This window comes from Theropithecus gelada, chromosome 4 (assembly GCF_003255815.1).
Source record: "Theropithecus gelada isolate Dixy chromosome 4, Tgel_1.0, whole genome shotgun sequence".
Taxonomy (NCBI): Eukaryota; Metazoa; Chordata; class Mammalia; order Primates; family Cercopithecidae; genus Theropithecus; species Theropithecus gelada.
In genome coordinates, this window is record NC_037671.1 from 137,578,558 (window position 1) to 137,599,328 (window position 20,771).

Sequence of the window (20,771 nt, forward strand, 5' to 3'; positions counted from 1 at the left end):
AGACATGCAATGTGGCCAACAATCATATGAAAAAAAGCTCAAGATGGCTAATCATTAGATAAATGCAAATCAAAACCACAATGAGATACCATCTCACACCAGTAAGAAGTCAAAAAGTAACAGTTGCAGACAGGTTATATAGAAAAAGGAATGCTTTTACATTGTTGGTGGGAGGGTATATTAGTTCAACCATTGTGCAAGGCACTGTGGCAACTCCCCAAAGACCAACAGACAGAAATACTATTTGACCCAGCAAATGCGTTACTGGGATATACCCAAAGGAATATAAATCATTCTATTATATAGATATGTGCATGCATATGTTCTTTGCAGCACTATTTGCAATAGCAAATACATGGAATCAGCCTAATGCACATCAGTAATAGACTGGATAAATAAAACGTGGTATATATACACCATGGAATACTATGCAGCCATAAAAAAGAATGATATTATGCCTTTTGAGGCAATATGGATGGAGCTACAGGCTATTATCCTTAGCAAGCTAACACAGGAACAGTAAATCCAATACCGCATGTTCTCATTTATAAGTGGGACCTAAATTATGAGACCAAATGAACACATAGAAGGGAATGATGCACACTGGGGCTTATTGGAAGGTGGAGGGTGAAAGGTGGGAGAGGATCAGGGAAAAAAACTAATGACAACAAACTCCCATGACACATGTTTACCTATGTGACAAACCTGCACATCCTGCACGTGTCCCCCTGAACTTAAAATAAAAGTTAAAAAAGGGCCGGGTACGGTGTCTCACGCCTGTAATCCCAGCACTTTGGGAGGCCAAGGCAGGCGGATCATGAGGTCAGGAGATTGAGACCATCCTGGCTAACCCGGTGAAACCCCGTCTCTACTAAAAATACAAAAAATTAGCCAGGCATGGTGGCAGGCACCTGTAGTCCCAGCTACTTGGGAGGCTGAGGCAGGAGATCAGTGTAAACCTGGGAGGCAGAGCTTGCAGTGAGCCGAGATTGTGCCACTGCACTCCAGCTTGGGTGACAGAGTGAGATTCTGTCTTAAAGAAAAAAAAAAAAAAAAAAAAGGGAAAAAAAAAAAAACCCTAATGAATCTGGGACAGATATTCATAATGTATTGTTACTTTGTTGACATTGTGGAGGGAAGTGTGACATTAAAAATCAGTTTCAAAAGCTTGAATTATTGTCCCACTACACCAGTGGGACAATAATTATCATCTCTGAGAATTGAGATTGCTGCCAATTTTTTCTTCTTCTCACTGACCTATGGTTTCTAATTCCCATAATTAAAATGCCATCTTAATAAATATGTAGTGCTCACTTTGGCAGCACATGTACTAAAATTTGAATGGTACAGAAATTACCATGACCCATGTGAAAGGGTGACATACAAATTTGTGAAGCGTTTACATTATCAATAATCACCTGGAACTGAATGGGCTAAATGTCCCAATTAAAAGGCACAGAATGGCTAGTGAATAAAGAAGCACGACCTAACAATATGCTCTCTTCAAGAGACCCATAGGCTCAAAGTAAGGGGATGGATTAAATCTGCCAAGTGAATGGAAAACAGAAAAAAGCATAAGTTGCTATTCTAATTTCACACAAAACAGACTTTAAACCAACAATGGTTAAAAAAAAGGACATTAAATAAACATAAAGGTTTAATTTAATAAGATGTAACTTTTCTAAAGAAATATGCATCCAACACAGGAGCACCCAGATTCATAAAGCAAGTTCTTTAGAGACCTATTAAGAGACTTAAATAACCACACAATAATATTTGGAGATTTCAACATTCCACTGACTGTATTAGATAGATCATTGAGGCAGAAAAATTGACAAGTGGAACCTAATTAAACTAATGTAACTAAAGAGCTTCTGCAAAGCAAAAGAAACTATCAACAGTGTAAACAGACATCTTAGAGAATGGGAGGAAATATTTGCAAACTATAGACCCTACAAAGGTCTAATATCCAGAATCTATAAGGAACTTAAACAAATAAAAAACAAAAAAGCAGGCACTTTTCAAAAGAAGATATAGAAGTGGCCAACAAGCATATGAGAAAAACTTCAACATCACTAATCAGTAAAGGAATGCAAATCAAAACCACAGTGAGAAATCTTCTCACACCAGTCAGACAAACTATTATTAAAAAGTCTAGGCAGGTGTGGTGGCTTAGGCCTGTAATCCCAGCACTTTGGGAGGCTGAGGTGGGCGGATCACGAGGTCAGGAGATTGAGACCATCCTGGCTAACACGGTGAAACCCCATCTCTACTAAAAATACAAACAAATACAAAAAATTAGCCGAGTGTGGTGGCGGGTGCCTGTAGTCCCAGCTACTCCGGAGGCTGAGGCAGGAGAATGGCGTAAACCCGGGAGGCGGAGCTTGTAGTGAGCTGACACTGGGCCACTGCCCTCCAGCCTGGGCAACAGAGCGAGACTCCATCTCAAAATGAAATGAAATGAAATAAAATGAAATGAAATAAAATAGTCAAAAACCAACAGATGCTGGCAAGTTTGTGGAGAAAAAGCAACGCTTATACACTGTTGGTGGAAATGTACATCAGTTCAGCCATTATAGAAAGTAGCATGGTGACTTCTCAAATAACATAAAAAAGAAGTACCATTCAACCCAGCAATCATATTTTTGGAAAAGTACCCAAAGGAATTACATCATTGTACCATAAAGTCATATGCGTTCATATATTCATTGCAGAACTATTCAGAATAGGAAAGTCATGGAATCATCCTAAATGTCCATCAGTGGTAAACTGGATAAAGAAAATGTGGTATATATACACCATGGAATACTATGCAGCCATTAAAAAGAACACGATCATGTCCTTTACAGCAACATGGATGGATCTGGAGGCCATAACCTTAAGCAAACTAATGTGGGAACTGAAAACCAAATGCCACATGTTCTCACTTATAAGTGGGAGCTACGTATTGAGGATATATGGACACAAAGAAGAGAACAACTGACACCAGGGCCTACTTATTAGGTACTATCAGATACTATGCTATGACCTGGGCAATGAAATAATCTGTACATCAAACTCCAGGGCCACAAAATTTACCTATATAACAAACCTGCACATGTACCCCTGAATGTAAAATAAAAGCTTTAAAAAGTATATTATAAATTATATGTAATATATTATATTACAACATTAGGAAATTAAGAATAAATAAATATGTAAAATTTCAAAATTAAAGTCAAACTACAAAATGATATATTGATTTTAATTATTTCAATGACCACAGATTCTAAACTTTTCAAAATATATCACAATCTTTCTTTTTGTTATTGTTTTCTTTTTCATGAAAATAGCTTCCTGGCATTTGTTTTTTAGTTTTTATTTTTATTTTTTATCAGTTACACACATTTCTAGGAAGTGTAGTAGCAAAGGGGCCCATAGATATCTCTTCCAGAATCTGATTGAAATGGTTGAGGAGAAATTAGAAAGTAGGGCAAACAGTTCATTGGTCTCAAAATTAAGAAACCATGCCAAGTAATTTATATATATAAAGGAATTTCTGCCAGATAGTGAGAACTTCATATGAAAAGTGACTGAAATCAGTGTACAACTCTATTTCCTGGTATGTAAAGTTATACAAAATAAGTACTGACAGTTTTCTCCATAATTTATTTTCTTTTTTGTTTTTCTTTATATTTTAAATTGACAAGTACTATTTATTTATGGTATGCAACACGATGTTTTGAAATATCTATACATTGTGAAACAACTAAATGGAGCTAATTAATAAATGCAGTACCTCATATTCTTATCATTTTGTTTTAGTAGGGACACATAAAATATACTCTTTTAGTAATTTTGAAGTATATAGTACATTGTTCTTAACTGTGGTCACTATGCTGTACAATAAGTGTTTAAGATTATTCCTCTGTCTAACTGAAATATTGAATCCTTTGATCAACATCTCCTCAATCTTTCTGGAACACCCAGTGCCTAGTAACTACCATTCTGCTCTCTACTTCTATGAGTTCAGTTTTTCAGGTTACACAAATAAGTGAAATCATCCTGTATTTGTCTTTCTGTGACTGGTTTACCTCACTTAACACAGTGTTATTCAGGTTCATCCATGTTGTTATGAATGAGCAGGACTTCCTTCTTTTTAAAGCTTAATATTAATCCAATGTTTATATGTACCACATTTCATTTATTCATTCATCTGTTGATGGATACTTAAGTTGACTCTTTGTTAAACTATTGTGAATAATGTTGCAATGAACATGGGAGTGCAGGTATCTCTTCAATATACTGATTTCATTTCCTTTGGATATATATCCAGAATTAGTATTGCTGGATCATATATGGTACTTCTATTTTTAATTTTTTAATGAATCTCCATATTATTTTCTATAATGGCTATACTAATTTGTATTACCACAAACGTACAAGAGTTCCCTCTTCTACACATTCTCACCAAAACTTGTTGTCTCTTCTCTTTTTGATAATGGCCATCCCAACAGGTGTGAAGTGATACCTACTGTGGCATAATTTGCATTATCCTGATGATTAGTAATAATTTTTTATATACCTGTTGTCCATTTGTATGGTTTTCTTGTGAAATCTTCGTTCAAGTCATTTTCCCAGTTCAATAGGGTTATTTGTTGTTGTTGTTTTTGCTATTGAGTTGAGATCCTTATACATTTTGGATATTAACCCCTGATATGGTTTTGCTGTATCCCCACCCAATCTCATCTTGAATACCTGTTGTGGGACGGACCTGGTGGGAGGTGATTGAATCATGGGGGCAGGTCTTTCCTGTGCTATTCTCATGAGAGTGAATAAGTATCACAAGATCTGATGGTTTTGAAAATGGGCGTTTCCCTGCACAAGCACTCCCTCTTTACCTGCTGGCATCCATGTAAGACATGACTTGCTCCTCCTTGCCTTCTACAATGATTGTAAGGCTTCCCCAGCCATGTGGAACTGTGAGTCCATTAAACCTCTTTTTCTTCCCAGTCTTGGGTATGTCTTTATCAGCAGCATGAAAATGGTTTAATACAGTAAATTGGTACCAGTAGAGTGGGGCATTGCTGAAAAGATACCCAAAAATGTGGAAGCAACTTTGGAACTGGGTAACAGGCACAGGTTGAACAGTTTGGAGGGCTCAGAAAATGACAGAAAAATGTGGGAAAATTTGGAATTTCCTAGAGACTTGTTGAATGGCTTTGACAAAAATGCCGATAGTGATGTGAACAATAAGGTCCAGGCTAAGGTGGTCTCAGATGGAAATGAGGAACTTGGGAACTGGAGCAAAGGTAACTCTTCTCATGTTTTAGCAAAGAGACTGGAGGCATTTTTCCCCTGCCATAAAGATTTGTGAAACTTTGAACTTGAGAGGCATGATTTAGGGTATCTGGTGGAAGAGATTTCTAAACAGCAAAGCATTCAAGAGGTGACTTGAGTGCTGTTAAGAGCATTCAGTTTTAAAAGGGAAGCAAAGCATAAAAGCTAGGAAAATTTGCAGTATGACAATGCAATAGAAAAGAAAATCCCATTTTCTGAGGAGAAATTCAAGCTGACTGTACATATGTGCATAAATAAGAAGGAGCTGAATGTTAATCCCCAAGATAATGGAGAAAATGTCTCCAGGGCATGCCAGAGACCTTTGCAGAAGCCCCTCCCATCACAGGCCCAGAGGTTTAGTGGGAAAAAATACTTTCATGGGCAAGGGTCAGGGTCCATCGTCTGTGTGCAGTCTAGGGACTTGGCACTGTATGTCCCAGCTGCTCCAGCCATGATCAAAAGGGACCAAGATACAGCTCTGGCTGTTGCCTCAGAGGGTGAAGATCCCAAGCCTTGGCAGTTTCCACATGGTGTGCACCTGCAGGTGCACAGAAGTCAAGAATTGAGGTTTGGGAATCTTCACCTAGATTTCAGAAAATGAATGGAAACACCTGGATGCCCAGGCAGAAGTTTGCTGCAGGGGTGGGGCCCTCATGGAGAACTTCTGCCAGGACACTGCAGAAGGGAAATGCATGATGTAACCCCCACACAGAGCCCCTACTGGGGCACTCCCTAGTGCAGCTGTGAGAAAGGGCCACTGTCCTCCAGACCCCAGGATGGTAGATCCACTGACAGCTTTCACCATGTGCCTGGAAAAGCTGCAGACACTCAATGGCAGCCCATGAAAGCAGTTGGGAGAGGGGTTATACCCTGCAAAGCTACAGGGGTAGAGCTGCCCAAGACTGTGGGAGCCTACCTCTTGCATCAGTGTGAGCTGGATGTGAGACATGGTGTCAAAGGAGACCATTTTGGAGGTTTAATATTTGACTGCCCCACTGGATTTTGGACTTGCATGAGGCCTGTAGGCCCTTTGTTTTGGCCAATTTCTCTCACTTGGAATGGCTGTATATATCCAATGCCTGTACCCACATTGTATCTAGGAAGTAACTAACTTGCTTTTGATTTTACAGGTTCACAGGCCGAAAGTACTTGCTTTGTCTTGGATGAGACTTTGGACTGTGGACTTTTGAGTTAATGCTGAAATGAGGCATGAGTGCTTTTGAAATGTGAGACTACGAGATTTGGGAGGGGCCAGGGGTGGAATGATATATGTCCCCACCCAAATCTCATCTTGAATTCCCACGTGTTGTGGGAGGGACCCAGTGGGAGGTGATTGAATCAGGGGGGCAGGTGTTTCCCATGCTGTTCTCGTGATAGTGAATAAGTCTTTGAGATCCAATGGTTTTAAAAACAAGAGCTTCCCGGCACAAGCTCTCCCTCTTTGCCTGCCACCATCCATGAACATGACTTGTTCTTCCTTGTCTTTTGCCATGATTATGAAACTGCGAGTTCATTAAACATTTTTTTCTTTCCAATCATGGGTATGTCTTTATCAGCAGAATAAAACGGACTAATACAACCCCTTATCAGATGTAAGGTTTGTGAATATTTTCTCCTATTTTATAGGTTGACTCTCTGCTTTGTTGATTAATTCCTTTGCTGTGTAGAAGCTTTAAACTTTGACACAATCTCATTTGTCTATTTTTGCTTTTGTTGCCTGTGCTTTGGGATCATGTCCAGAAAATCATTGCCTAGACCAAGATCATGGAGCCTTTTCCCCTATGTTTTCTTCTAGTAGTCTTACAGTTTCAGATCTTATGTTTAAGTATTTAATTCATTTCGAATTGATTTTTATATATGGTGTGAGATAAGTATCTAATTTCATTCTTCTGCATGTAGATATCCAGTTTTCTTAACATCACTTATTGAAGAGACTAGAGACTGCCCTTTCCCCATTGTGTGTTCTTTTCAGTTTTATCAAAAATCAATTGACTGCATATGGGTGGATTTGTTTGTGGACCTCCAATATATCCTAATTTAAAGTGGTGGAAGATGAAGATGAAGGCATTTGAAAACCTTTTGGGATATCAAATTTTCTATACTCGTATTTCCTTTCTTGACTTTGAAAGACCTATAGCATTTAGGAGCAGGGATGCCGTTCAATTCTGTCTCTTACATCATCTGTGTTTCCCTTAATTTTCTACAAAGTTCAAAGAAGGTGTTATCCAAAATGTTCTTCTCTGTTCTGGGATATCCTATCAAAATATCCTATCTCCTCGTCTATCTTTTGTATGCTTTATGTATTTTCTTCCTTTTTACAAAAATTTTGTAAGCCCCACATTTATTGCTTTTTTATATTTGAATAGATTCAATCCATGTAGGCATGCTGAGTGCCAAGACTTAATACTAAAAGAATCTTCTTGGGAGACTAGTGGTATCTAGCTGTGGTGCTACATTAAAGATAGAAATTACAGCAGACCCTTTGTCAGAAACTACTCAAACCAAGAAGTCAAAGGAGTGGCATTCTTAAAGTGCTGAACACAAACAAAACAAAACAACTGTGAACTCAGGATTCTATGAGCAGAGAAAATATTTTTCAAAATGAAGGAGATATAAAGCCTTCTCTAGACAAACAAAAATCAAGAATTATTAACTATAAAACCCTCTACAAATTTTTAAACAAAAGTTTTTAGACAGAAGCAATGATACCACACAGAAAAATTCAGTATAGTAAGTTCTCATTTAACATCTTGGATAAGTTCTTGGAAACCAAGACTTTATGTGAAATGATGGAGAGTAGGTCCTACAATAATGTCATTTAGTTCAATGCTATTTCTTTATTATGTTGATGAGAAAAAAGTTGATTTTGTTATATGTCATTTTACTTGAAAGTTGTAGTTTCCCAGAATCTATTGATGATGTGAAGTGAGGACTTACAGTATACACAAAGAAATGAAGATCTCTGGAAATCGCTAAAATAAAAGTAATTATAATAGGCATTTTTTATTATTTTTGATTACTCTAAAACAATTATATTTTGTTTTAGAGTAAAGTGTATTTTGTATAAAGTGTTTTAGAATAAAATTATATTTTGTTTTATATATATTTAATGTTTATATTTAATATATTTAATATATATTTATATATTTAATTTATAGCAAAATTAGTAGTAATGTATTTTGTATTTGTAGCATATGTACAGGTAAAATGTATAACAACAATAGCATTAAAATCAGGAGAGAGGAATAGGCATTTTACCCCAGGAGAGTAGGTAAGGTTCTTACTTTTCACCTGAAATGCTATGATATTTGATACTGGTTTTAGAGCTGGATGATGTGAGTTCATTCAGAATTTTGAAAGGAGTGAAGGAACTGGAATGTTTGGCATTATAAATGCCATCAAATGTATTATATGGGGAGTATTTCTCTTTCACCATAAAGCTACAATAATTCACTTTGGAAAGCAAGGAAACCGACAGACAAATTAAGGTTAATCATTGTCTATTGCAGTAAAGAATGCTAAATTTTAGAAATGATAGTAAATTACCCTAAAGGATATTTAAGTTTAGGCTTATCATCAGAGCTTTAAATTTTTGATCACATTCCATGTCTTCTTAGTGGTTTTACAAAGTTCTCCAGAAGAAATAAAGCAACAAAATTTTATCAGGAAAGCAATAACAAACTATTACAAAATATAATGAAATTAGTACCTAAAAAAGTCAGATATAATTTGCATGAAACATAAAACCACAAGAGGAGAAAAACAACAAAAGGAGAACTGCAAAGTTGAGAAAGATATGAGTAATTATGGTGAATTCTACATATCATTAAAATGATTTATCAACTCTATCAGTTTAAGGCACACTAAGTTTGGAATGAAATTGACAAAATTTGCTTGATTAGCTGTACTACTACAGGCCTATCCCTTAGTATGTCATTCATTGAACAAATGAACCTTAAATGAATGACCAATTCAACACTGGCCATTGCCATTGAAGCTTCAGAGAGGTTGCCAGGGTCATACTGAGCCATAGCTTAAGGCAAAAGAAAAATTCATTGACACTGATGTACCTTTATGTAAAATTGTGATGTTCTAAGTCATTATGGATTTTCTAAGTTAATTTTTATTTTTACAAATATTGCACTATACATTTTTATCTTGATTACTGAGTTTTGCAGCGCCTCCTTAAATTTTGTGTCCAAGACATGTTCCTCACTCATCTCACTCTAATCCTGGCCATAAAGAATGATACCCAGGGTATTTCTACTGCTAAAATCTTTGCTCTGTGTGGTGTTCTAATTGTAAAACAAAACAAAACAAAGCAAAACAAAAGTAAATATGTGAAGCATGAGAATCTAAGTCATATCTACTTTGTATTCAATTAATAGTATGAACTTTCACATCCTGGAAATATAGTGGTTAGAAGGCATTTGAGTTATGACCTTTGCTTTATGACAAAAGAGCAGAACATTTCCTCCCATGAATAACATAAGGGAAGAAGACCAATTAGCCATTTAGGGTTATGCATTTCCATGTTCTCAGAGAACAGAGGTCATTGACTGAAAATCAGTCAGAGTCAAATTTTTAATTCTCCTCTCCGTGCCACTAATACCCTCGGGAGTAAAAAGCTGGAAGATTGCCAATCCAGTAAATTTTTTATTATCTAAGGGACATTGGAAGAGAATCCATCAGTGACTTGAGAGACACAGGCCCCAGCCAAATGAGGATAGCACAAGTGGGAGAAAAATTCATGAATAGGAAGCAAAGATCTTTTCATAGCTCTTTAACTGTGTCTGTTTTATAAAATTTAAATTTGTCCATTTTGTAGTAGAGTTGTGAGAACATGTATTTGTCTCCCTTGATAAAGCCTCTGATTCATCTTTGTATCCTCCACAGCACTATAATTCAGAAGTGGGTTTTCAATAACTATTGGATAATTAATTAATTAAGAATTAATTAATAAAGGAATTTCTAATTTATCCTAAATTCACAAAACATATTTTAGGAAAACATTTTCACAGAAGAGTATGACATAATACATTCTAATTGATCTCAAATTAGTGCCCCATTAACTTTGTCCATTAGGATGAGAAATTAATACTTTGTTAGCTCCAGATGAACCTTAAATACAGTCATGCACAGCATAACATTTCAGTTACAGACCACATCTGTGACAGTGGTCCTATAAGATTATACCATATTTTTACTGTACCTTTTCTGTGTTTACATATACAAATACCTAGTGTTGTGCTCCTATTGCCTGCAGTATTCAGTTCAATAACATGCTGTACAAGTTCATAGCCTAGGAACAATAGGCTATACCACAGCGCCTCGGTGTGTAGTAGGCTACATTATCTAGGTTTATGTAAATACACTCTATAATATTCGCACAAGGACAAAATCGCCTAATGATGCATTTCTCAGAATGTATCCCCATTGTTAAGTGATGCATGACTGTATATCTAAATCACAGCTGATATCTAGAACATATTACTGCGTGAAAGAAATCATTCAATTACACTCTACTGTGTGACATATTTAACTGTGCCAAGTTAGGTCTGCTTTTCTATTTTCATTCAGAAGAAAAAAGAAAGAAAAACATAAGGGGGCACATATTCCAGCAGAGTCTCACTATCTCAAATACAAAAAAGTAAATGCTGGAGAAAGTGAGGAGAAATAAAGAGAGGTAAGAATTAGTCACTCTGAGAAATTTCAGGACAAACGTACTTGAAACTGTAAAAAACATTATTACTTAATGATACCATTTGGTAGGGCTGCCTGAGAACTTGGAAAAAGGCTTCTGAGCAGATCAAGTTTTAGGGAAGAAGCTATCATTCATTAAGTTATGAATAAAAGGCTATATTAAACATGGAGTTTTTCTTCAGTAAAAAACTCCATTACAATGAACAAATATATTCTATAACAAAGTTTGCCAAAGATATAACTGTTGACCCCTACATATTGTCAAACTCATTTTTCATCAGTGGCAAAATTTTAATTGACTTTAAAAATGTTTATTTGTATTTGTTTCTTAGTTATCCTTTTCCATTTAGTTTTTGCTTGTTTTAATATATTAAAATTGTTCCCTCTGCCACATGGCTTGTGCTTTAAAGTTCCTATGCTAATTTATTTTTCTACAGTTACACCCTAGTTAACCACATTGGATTCTATCCTTTGTTTATATTTTTACAACATAAATTTAATTCTAGTTTCTCTCACTGGATCAGAAATATTCCTTTTTTTACTGAAGTATTATTTCTGGGCATATTTAAATTCTAATCCCTTAGGGCTCCTCTTATTTTACTCAAATAAAAGTTTGCCACATTCAAATATTAACCTACTATATTCTTTTCACAAAGTTGAACAGTCTGACACATAATTTTAAAATATTTGTTTCTAACTTGGCTCTTATTATTTTAAGAATTTAGGTACTTTATTTAAGTTATTTGGTCATAAGTGATAATTTTCACATTGAAATTCAGTAACATGAAAAATAAAAACATACAAATGCCTTTTGTTGGGCATATGGTAACCTTTTCTAGTTTGAGAGTCCCACTTGTTAACTGGCTAGGACTGATAGACCAAAATATGGTATAGTCTTTTGAGAAAGATTTTACCTTATACATTTGAGCAATTTTCTTTCTTTGCCTTGGGTGTTCATGTCCGTGTGTGTGTGATAGTGTGACAATGATTGCGATTGCTTTAGTATATGGAATTACATATTGCTATCTGTGAAAATAGAAATTGTGTCCTTTGTCTCTACTACCCAAAAATTTTCAAGAGATACTAGAAATTTTATCATCTTGACATTTTATATAAACAAGCCTGATTTATTTAAAACAAACACAATTGAGCAGCATGTTTTAGTCTTGGCACACGGCAGATGGTTAAGAGTTGTGTAGAGAATGAATAACCTATACCTCAACATGGCTGGCCTTCCGTGCCGTGCTGATGATGCGTGTGCTATATTTTAACCATGCATGCTGCTTTTTCCATCCATTCTTATGCTGGCTGTACCTTTCAGTGAACCAGCAAATGCAGTAACACATTAAGCAGAGCTGTTTATTAGAAGGCACTATATGAGCAAAGTGCCAAAAAGTAGGAACTGCTGACAGTGAAAGCAAGGACTTTCTATTTCCCCAAGTCTTTCTTGATCAGTTGATAGGCCTTTCTGGTCCTTAGTCTCTTTATCTGCAAACTGCAAATGCTGGCCTGGATCTCTGCTGTTAAACTGTGTCTTGTGGCACCTTCAAAGTGAGTGAAGATACCTTAAGTGCTATCTGACAGCATGAGAGGAAGCCTCGAAATAAAACTTTAGACATTCCTTGGGCAGATCAATTTGGTGTTATCTCTTTGGTATTATCTACTGTGGATATTGGGACTTCATATAAGACTTTACTTGCAACAATGCTTTGATAAAGAACACATTTGAAAACTATTTAATGGTCTTTTCCATTTTAAAAGCCAGTTTTCCTATGGATTAAATATAATATGTAAAATATAATGAATCATATATTTTTAATTGCACCTTTCAGCTTTTAGAAGGTTGCCACATTCATCACCTCATTGAATCATGTGTTAGGACAAGTGTGATCCCTACTTTGCACCAGAGGCTCAGAGCTGTCACGTGATCTGTGCTGGTGATACCAGGACCAGAATCCGGTCTCCTCCCAGGTCCACTCCACTCTACCATCTCTACTCCTCTTGTGTCAGATCCAGTATGACAGCTGCCATTTTCCATTCTAATTTGGACTTACTCATCTAACAGAAAGATTTTGACTAATTCTTGTGGCACATCTAAACTCAGTGTATATAAACTGTTCATAGAGTTTTGTAAGAATTATATGAATACATAATTTTACCCCAAACACGTTTTTATCCTAGGTACGCATGATGGATAGATTTTCAATTCTAAAGAAAGCTCTCTGTTGCCTGTACAAATCATAGCTGAGTCTTGTCCGCAGGGCACTAAATGTTGTAACTAACCTTCATTTCCCTACATCCACTAGGTTTTAGCAGTGGTGCCTAATAAGAGTTAGTTGTGTTTGTTCCCCAAACACAACTAACTCTTATTGGTGTTGCCTGTTTTCTTGATGTTATAATTTATAATTATGCATTAATTATGTATCATAAAAACCCATGACATATGGCTTTGAAGGATTTTTTTTGGTGAAAGGTTGAATACCTTGTGAAGGTTTGATGAAAGCAAGTCACTTAGAAATGCTATCAGATTAAGCACAGGTAAGGAAATCATAAGAAAGAGCATTGCCCTTAAAAGTAATTATTATTTTGTTCAATCCATTTCACAATATGCTTAAAGAGCCTACTATATTGCTCAATATTTACTTTATAGATGCATTCAACTTTTACCCAGGTTCAATACCAGATCCTCAAAGGATTTATAGGTAGCATTTAAGGAATGAATCAGCTACTTAGATACCAGAAGGCCCTGAGAAGAAACAAGCCGGAATTAAAGAAGATTGTTTTCGTTAGCCTAATTACATATTTCAAAGGTCAAAAGATTGTATTTAATATTGTTTATTGTCATCATAAACCTTGTCATCATTAACTTAAGGCTTGTTAATGCCCAGACAGACAGACAAGCAGAGAAGATAGCTGAATTAAGGAACTGTAAGACTGGATATGAAGTACTTATCTTGCAATCATGAAAATTGGCACAACTCCACAAAATAATTTGTGTTGCTCCAAAGTGAGATGGAAATATATTCAACTTTTACAATATGTTTTAAGTCTCTGATGGTATTAATGTTGGCTTTTCCTTGTTCAAAGGAAGATGTTTATATTTCTGAGAATTAAAACATCAAAAGCAGCCATTAATCTGATGTTTCCTTAAATTCACAAAAGAAGAATCAAATAATGTTTATATGAGGGGTACTGAAAAATGTGCACAAAGTATTCTTGGAGCACAAATGAGAGACTTCAACTCTTTTTGAAACATCAGTGATGATTTTACAGAGAAGACATTTGTGTTTCATCTAAAAGAAAGCATTTACAAAGTAGAGAAGAGGTGAAAGCAAGAACGGTAACGTGGAAGAGCCAACTGAGGAAGGGCGGAGGTCTCAGAGTGGAAGGAGTACAGGAAATGGTGAAGGTAAGGTTGAGAAAGAGATGAGGAAGGATAGATGGCTTTTTTAAGGAGTGGTTTTCATTGTTTTCCCAAGTTCATCTTGGAGAGGTTTTCATGTTCTCAGTCTAGGTATGATGTGCAATCACCTAGCAACTACTTAAAAACTACACACAGCTGAATGTTAGGAAAACAGTGTTCTGTGTTGAGAGATAAAGGAAAAAGAAGGCAACTATCATTTCTCCATTGCTTATTCAGTGCCATTCACAGAGTTAGACATTGTTTGTGGTTTCATTTAATTATTTAAAATCTTATGAGGCATACTATTATTTTTTCTATTTTGAAGACAAGGCAACTGAGTTTTAAAAATGTTATGTGGCTTACTTAAAAATTCCCTAACCAATTAATGGCTTTACAGAGACTTGTCCACAGAATAACTTTGGAGCTGACTCTGTAAAGTAATAAGCCAGCTAGGCTGTCTCTCACTGACCTTCAGTGCATAAAGCCCAGAGCAGCAGCCTTTAAAGGACCCATTGTTATGGGCAAACCTCTTACAGAGCTGTGTGGGAGTGAGAGGTTGGGGGTAGGCAGAATAACGGGCAGCACAGATTTCACTGGGGCCCACATCAACATGGACCCAGGCTATCGTTTGTAAGGTCCCCAGAGGGGCCAAGTATAGGAAAGCAGCAGTGCTAGGTTCTTCCGTAGCACACACTCCAGACAGAGGTCTGACTGACATCCCAGATGGCTGAGGAAGACTGGACTCTGATAGGTTGATTGGATACATTGCCCATTCAGGTGCTACCAAAGGCCCGGGTACATGAATGACTCCAGTTGCAGGTCCTACCCTTGCCTCTCTGCTTTGAATATACAGAATAGTTTGGACCCAACACAGCCACATGGGATATAGCCCACTCATCATCCCAGGTCAACTGACCTTTCCATACACAACAACTCCAGGTGCATGACTGCTGTAGCTGCACCCCAGGGATTTTCTTCCTCCTCTCACCCACCTTGCCTTGACTGCTGAAAAGAGGTGCAGGCAGGTACCATTCATAGCCCAGTGAGCCATCTCTCTCCCATCAATCCAGGCGCCCAATTTCTTATGTATAAACACTAATGTACATTTCCCTAAGGATAAGCTCAGAGAGTTTTATATATGATGACTTATTTGTGCCAGAGAATAAATGAACAAACATATGATCAGATCTAAGTTATGCCTTAGTTCAAAAATGCTGACACACATGTGACAGGGAGATAGTAATTGTATATATGAATTATATCTGCTACTGAGCATTTGTTTACTTAATGTTTCTTAAATTATTAGAATCTCTACAAGGAGTAACATTAACCACGTGGCATTTTTAAAACATAACACAATATAAATAGATATATGAGAACTGCACATGTTCTGAATTTGTCATAGGGACAAACTTAATTAAACTTTTAACCCTGTGTTTAGTCACAAACTATATGCTTCTCTCTCAAGCTTTATAATTGTACTCATTAAATGTATACACAATAAAATAAATGAATCAGTAATTAACAGGCATTATAATTATATTGGTAACTTTACAATAATAATACAATAGTATGATTACCTTTGCCTTAATAAATGCTGTTAGTTATGGGAATCTATGAGAGGTTGTCTGAGGGAGTGACTTTCTGGTATATATTTTAGAAAAATAGTTAAAATCTACAAAAGCAGTTTTAATTCTTTATGTTTAACTTGGTCAAACAAATTATTGCACATTTTAGGAAACTAGATTACATTATATAAGTGTTTTAAATTATTCTTCCAAAGAGGGAAGGAGACCTGTTTAAAACATCATAATGCTGATGTCTGGAAACATAAAATGCCTTTCTGATCATGATGCACTTATGCAAACTAGAGTATAAATTCAGCTCCTGGCAGAATGATTAATGTATTTACATTAACTCTTGGGAAATATTATAGCAAAGGGGTTATAAGTGTCTTTAGTTTGGCATACATGGAATAATTACTTTCTTGCTTTCATGATTCAGCCTAGGCTTTAGAAAATCAAAGGATAGCCTGGCTCAGGTGTTGCAAAGAACTCTTATGTATAACTAATAGAAAAAAAATAAGACTCCCTGAAGCCACTGTTTGACATTATTGCAGTACCAGCTTGATTATTATAGGAACAATGAAAGGGATTTGTATAAAGGTCATATGATGGACCTAAGATTCCTTAGTGGACATTAAGAGTAAGTTAATTTGAGAAAGATGGATCGAAGGTGGAACTAATTAGATATTGTCATGCTACGTCCACTCTTAATTGTTGGTCTTGCACTTTAGCTTTGACTTATAGTAATAAGATGCATGCCTGTAGTTTTCTTTCTGAAATCTGAAAGCCCTTTCAGTATTTGTAACAGAACCCTTAACATATAGGGCTTATATTGTGTCTTTTTGAAAAGAAAACTTTCTTATATGATAACATATTAGGCCTTTCCCTTAGTAAAAAGAAACAAATATAACTTTCCTGACTAGAAAAATTACTCTACATCACTAAAGACAGAAAAGTTATTATCAGATTATTTTCCTTTATATGGTGATCTCTCTCTTCATTCAAAATGGTGTTTTTGCCTCTCATTTCTCATAGTCCTATTTTCTTCAGGTAATGAGCAGTTTTTAAAAATTATAAATTATTTTTGTTATATACAATTTAATTTCAGTCCATCAACAAGAATTTTTTACATTTCCAGTGAATTGTACTCTGTCAATAGTTCCTGTCCAAGTACAAAATGGTTTAGCAGAGTTTCATCACCAAATCTTCTTGTGTAATTAAACTCATCAAGTACACCTTAGTTGTATGTCAAATTATGTCTCATGAAAATAGAGATTTTTTTCCCAAAAAGTATGTTAATCAGGAAATATGTCAAGTAAGTAGAAAAGAGATAGACATACACTAAAATAGATTGCCCGAGGGAGAATACGTGGAAAGACAAAAAACAATTACGTTATTACACTGACATATAGTTCTTTTCCCCTATTTTGCTTTTCAAATGGCCTGAATGGAGCTGGAAAGCTGAAGGCAATCGTTTATCTCATCACCTTCTCATGGAAGTGTGGAAAAAGCATTGAGGACTAGAAGGCTTATGTTACTTTCCCTAAAACACACAGCTAGTAGCTAATAGAGACAGGCCTAGAATTCAAGTTTCCTGACCCCACTAATGTATTATTTAATATCCTCTGACTCTGGGCTAGAATGAGATCTAGAGATCATTCATATAAAGCAATACTTAAAGTCATGGAAGAGGATGAAATCTCTCAGAATAACAATAAGAAGTGAGAAGAAAAATGTCTCAAGGCAAAATCGCAGATTGCATTAACATTCAAAACACAGAAAAAAGTAGACTCACTAATAAGGGAGATGATTAAATGACCAGAAAGTCTACAGGAGAACCAAGGCAAAACAGAATCATGGAAGCCAAGGAAGAAGGAATTTTGAAAACAGGGCATATAGCTTTAGCAAATGATTCAGAGGTCAGGTTTCCTCCTTGAAACCCTTTCTTCCTTTCTGTGATACATTCTCCTGGGATTTGTTTGTTTTTCTTTACCTCTCTAGAAGATCATTCAGCCTCCTTTGCTGGCTCATTTTTTCCCTGGTGTGCCTCTAATTTTTAGAAGGGTTCAGGTCTGTCTTTTTTTTTTTTTTTTTTTTACTTTTATTTTAAATATAGCGGGTACATGCGCAGGTTTGTTACATGGGAATATTGCATGATACTGAAGTTTGGAATATGTATCCCATCACCCAATTGGTGAGCTTAGTACGTGGTAAGGAGCTTTTTAGCCCAGTTTCTGCCTATCCTCTAGCAGTCCAGAGTGTATATTCTTACACTTATGTCCATGTGTGCTTAACGTTTAGCAACCACTTATAAATGAGAACATTCAGTATTTGGTTTTCAAACAATAACAAGAAGAAAGACTGTGATATCCTTTGAAAAGTTTAGAATATGTGATCATTTAAAAAATTAAAATCAATTAATATATCATTTTGTAGTTTGACTTTAATTCTGAAATTTTACATATTTATTTATTTTCTTAATGTTCAAATAGAATATATATAATTTATAATATACTTTTTAAGACTTTTATTTTACATTCAGGGGTACATGTGCATATTTGTTATATAGATAAATTTTATGTCACTGGAGTTTGATGTACAGCTTATTTCATTGAGCAAGTCATAGCATAGTACCTGATAGTACCTACATAAATAGGCTCTGGTGTCAGTTGTTCTCTTCTTTGTGTCCATATGTCCTCAATGTATAGCTCCCACTTATTAGTGAGAACATGTGGCATTTGATTTTCAGTTCCTGCATTAGTTTGCTTAGGATTATGGCCTCCATCTCCATCCATGTTGCTGCAAAGGACATGTTTCATTCTTTTTTACAGCTGCATAGTATTCCATAGTATATATATATACCACATTTTCTTTATCCAATCCACTGTTATTGGACATATAGGTTGATTCCATGTGTGTGCTATTTTGAATAATACAATGATGAACATGTGAGTGCACGTGTCTTTTAGTAGAATGATCTTATTTTGGGTATATACCCAGTAAAGGGATTACTGGGTCAAGCAATAGCTCTATTTGAAGTTCTTTGAGAAATCTCTAGACTGCATTTACAGTGGCTGGACTAATTTACATGCTGTAAGGTCTAAGTCCTGTACTACCCATTCTTCTCCATCTGTAGCCCCTAAATGACCTAAATTCAGGCTTGTGTCCTTAAATAGCCCCCACATGTTAATAACTCCCAAATCTACATCTCCAGCTCTGCTTTTTCTGAGAAAATTCTGACTTTTGTATACAAAATCTTTCTTGATATCTACGTATATATGTATACTTTTCAAACTCCATAAGGGTAACTCTTGCTTTTTACCTCCAACCTGCTCCTCCTCAAGTCTTCTCCATTTCAGTAAATCGTCATTGTTGTTTTAAGTTCAATAGGAGAAATATAGAGGGTGTTATAGAAGTATGTAACCAGGAGATGTAACTCTAATAATGTATCAGGGAAGACACCTTAAAGAACAGGAATTTATGAGCCAAAGAGTCCTGAACCTCCTGAAGGATGAGTAGGAATTTGTAATAGCATTTCTTGGACACTAAAAATTCAAGTGTTCCCCATGATTACTCCTGGTCTCTTCAGTACTACACCTAATCTAATTTTACTTAAAAACCATACCTTGAATATGTCTTCCACTTCTCCTTTTTCCCTCTCATTAGCTTAATCCTAACATCTTCTATCTAGACTCCTGCAATAATCTCCTGATTTTTCTTTCCATTCTTGATCTTCTATATTCTATTCTCCAAAGAGAAAAGGAATTTGATTTAAGACATAAATCAGATCGTTTCCTCCCTATTTGAAACCCTTCAGGTATTTCTATCTCAAATAAAATTAAACCCATACTTTTGCTTTGGCCAGTACAACCGTACCCTCTAAGATTTAGTCTCTACCTAATACTCCAGTGTCATCTTGTACTACTTTCTTCTTGTCAATTTTCTCTGAGTGTCACTGGCTTTTTATATTGTGATTGTTCTTTAAATATTGTACAAGTTGAATCCCATTTCAGGGCTTTTGAACTGGCTATTCCTTGACCTAGAAAACTTTCCCTTGGATCCTTGCAGGGGTGATTATACCATATCACTCACATATCACTATTTTTGTTGTTGTTGTTGTTTGAGACAGAGTCTTGCTCTGTCACCCAGGCTAGAGTGCAGTGGTACAATATCTGCTCACTGCAACCTCTACCACCTGGGTTCACACCATTCTCCTGCCTCAACCTCCCGAGTAGCGGAGACTACAGGCACCCACCACCACGCCTGGCTAATTTTTTGTATTTTTAGTGGAGACGAGGTTTCACCGGGTTAGCCAGGATGGTCTCGATCTCCTGACCTCGTGATCTGCCCGCCTCGGCCTCCCAAAGTGCTGGGATTACAGACGTAAGCCACTGTGCCTGGCCACATCTCACTATTTATGCCACCTCCTGAGAGAGTCCTTCACTGAGCAGCCAGGAATTATCTAGTACATTACCCTATTTAAAATCTCTTCACAGCATACTAGTATCTGATATTTTCTGTTTGTTTTCTCTGTTCATTTTCCAGAAATGTAAGTTCCATGACAAGAAAAACTTTCATGGTCCTAGAATTATGCCACATGTAGAAGGCATTTAATATGCGTTGATTAAAATAACAACAAAATATTATTATCAGGTGGCCATTGGCTGTTTAGATATGACACTGAGTTGAAAGAGTAGTAAAATAGAATGCAAAATGTCAGATGTTTCCAGATTGATAAATTCTCTATTCACTTATGTGATTGACATAGGATTTGGGCTATG

At 36.0% G+C, this 20,771-nt stretch overlaps 1 non-coding gene across 1 annotated transcript; it reads left to right on the forward strand.

Moving 5' to 3' along the window:
• Nucleotides 1-1,306: 1,306 nt before the first annotated feature.
• LOC112623939 lies at nucleotides 1,307-1,410 on the forward strand. The gene has a single exon (XR_003119281.1). It is a non-coding gene; the product is annotated as a U6 spliceosomal RNA (small nuclear RNA).
• The last annotated feature ends 19,361 nt before the right edge of the window (nucleotides 1,411-20,771 follow it).